The sequence below is a fragment of the Cebus imitator genome, unplaced genomic scaffold, assembly GCF_001604975.1.
Source record: "Cebus imitator isolate Cc_AM_T3 unplaced genomic scaffold, Cebus_imitator-1.0 Scaffold528, whole genome shotgun sequence".
Taxonomy (NCBI): domain Eukaryota; kingdom Metazoa; phylum Chordata; class Mammalia; order Primates; family Cebidae; genus Cebus; species Cebus imitator.
In genome coordinates, this window is record NW_016107843.1 from 723682 (window position 1) to 726229 (window position 2548).

Below are 2548 nucleotides of genomic sequence, written 5' to 3' on the forward strand. Positions count from 1 at the left end.
TTCCTTATGAATTATAAAATTATTTTCTCCAGTTCTGTGAAGAATGTCAATTGTAGTTTAATGAAAATAGCATTGAATCTATAAATTGCTTTGGGTAGTACGGTCATTTTACAGACATTGATTCTTTCTATCCATGAATATAAAATGTCCATTTGCTTGTGCCATCTCTGATTTCTTTGAGCAGTGGTTTATAGTTCACCTTGTAGAGATCTTTCATCTCCTTTGTTAGCTGTATTCCTAGGTATTTTATTCTTTTTATCACAATTTTGAAAGGAAATGCATTCCTGATTTGACTGTCTGCTTGCCTGTTGTTGCTGTATAGGAATGCTAGCAGTTTTTGTACAATAATTTTGTATTCTGAGACTTGTTGAAGTTCTTGTTCAGCTTAAGAAGTTTTTGGGCTGATACAATGGGTTTTCTATATTATAGGATTATGTCATCTGCAAATAAAAATAGTTTAACTTCCTCTCTTCCTATTTGAATGCTCTTTATTTCTTTCTCTTGCCTGATTGCCCTAAATTTCAATACTACATTGAATAGGAGTGGTGACAGAGAGCATGCATGTCTTGTGCCAGGTTTCAAAGGGAATGCTTCCAGCTTTTGCCCATTTAGTATGATATTGGCTGTGGGTTTGTCATATGTAGCTGTTATCATTTTGAGGTATGTTCATTTAATGCCTAGTTTGAGAGTTTTTAACATGAAGGAATGTTGAATTTTATTGAAAGCCGTTTCTACATCTATTGAGATAATCATATGGTTTTGTCTTTAGTTCTGCTTCTGTGATGAATCATATTTATTGATTTGTGTATGTTGAACCAACCTTGCTTTCTGGGAGTGAAGCCTAACTGATCATGGTGTATAAGCTTTTTGATATTCTGCTGGATTCAGTTTCCCAGTATTTTATTGGGGATTTTTGCATCGATGTTCATCAAGGACATTAGCCTGAAGGATATTGGCCTGAAGATTTCTTTTCTGTTGTCTCTGCCAGGTTTTGGTATCAGGATGATTCTGGCATCATGGAATGAGTCAGGGAGGAGTCCCTCCTTTTCAATTTGTTGGAATAGTTTCAGTAGGAATGCTATCAGCTCTTCTTTGTAAATCTGGTAAAATTCAGCTGTGAATCCATCTGGTCCTGGGCTTTGCTTGTTTGGTAGGCGTATTAGGTTTCTCAAGAGGGACAGAACTAATAGAATATATATGGGATATATAGATGTATTATTATAGATAAGACTTGAAAGAAGAAATTATTTCAACATATAGATACATATTCCATTAGTTCTGTACCTCTAGAATATATATATATATATATACACATATGTATATTCCATTAGTTCTGTCTCATGTATATGTACATATATATATATATGGGAGTTTATTAAGTATTAACTCATATGATCACAACACCCCACAATAAGCTGTCTGCAGGCTGAGGAGTAATGAGAGCCAGTCTGAGTTTCAAAACTGAAGTACTTGGAGTCCAATGTTCAAAGGAAGGAAGCATCCAGCACAGGAAAAAAGATGTAGGTTGGGAGGCTAGGCCTCTGTCTTCACATTTCTTTCTGCCTGCTTATATTCCAGCTGTGCTGGCAGCTGATTAGATTGTACCCACCTAGATTGAGGGTGGGTTTGCCCTTCCCAGCCCACTGACTNTCTTTTCACATCTTTCTGCCTGCTTATATTCCAGCTGTGCTGGCAGCTGATTAGATTGTACCCACCTAGATTGAGGGTGGGTTTGCCCTTCCCAGCCCACTGACTCAAATATTAATCTTTTTTGGCAACACCCTCACAGACACACCCAGTATCAATGCTTTGTATCCTTCAATACAATTAAGTTGACACTATTAACCATCACAGCAGGCTACTTATTATGCCCTCAATTTCAGACCTCATTATTGAACTACTCAGGGATTCAGTTTCTTCCTGGTTCAGTCTTGAGAGGGTGTATGTGTCCAAAATTTATCCACTTCTTCTAGACTTTCTAGTTTATTTGCATAAAGGTATCTATAATATTCTCTGATTGTTGTTTGTATTTCTCTGGGGTCAGTGATAATATTCCCCCTTATCATTTCTGATTGTGTTCACTTGAATCTTCTCTCTTTTCTTCTTAATCTAGCTAGTGGCCTATTTTACTAATTTTTATAAAATATGGAATGCTTCATGAATTTTCATGTCGTCCTTGCACAGGGACCATGCTAATTTCTTTGTCATTCCAATTTTGCAAATATGTGCTGCCAAAGTGAGCACAAACTCATAAGTAATAATCTAACAACCACCAATATTATAAATGTAGCACATAAATTCCTAAAATTTGTACATAATGCCCCTCGAATGGGGGTGTCAGTTTTTTAATTAATTATTTTATAGAGAACTTTATATATAGTCCAACAGAGAGGCAGAAAAAAGATGGGACGTAAGATTATTGAAGTCAATAGCACCATGTATGACTCTACTACTTGGGGATTTCTCATTTTCAAATGTTATTTCTTCCATAACATTCTTTGATCAAATTCATATTCTGTAGTTACTATTTCAGATAGCAAGTATAACT

General features: G+C 35.7%; 1 non-coding gene across 1 annotated transcript; it reads right to left on the reverse strand.

Moving 5' to 3' along the window:
• Nucleotides 1-2139: 2139 nt before the first annotated feature.
• On the reverse strand, nucleotides 2140-2244 carry LOC119468911. Its single transcript, XR_005197719.1, has one exon. It is a non-coding gene; the product is annotated as a U6 spliceosomal RNA (small nuclear RNA).
• Nucleotides 2245-2548: the final 304 nt, after the last annotated feature.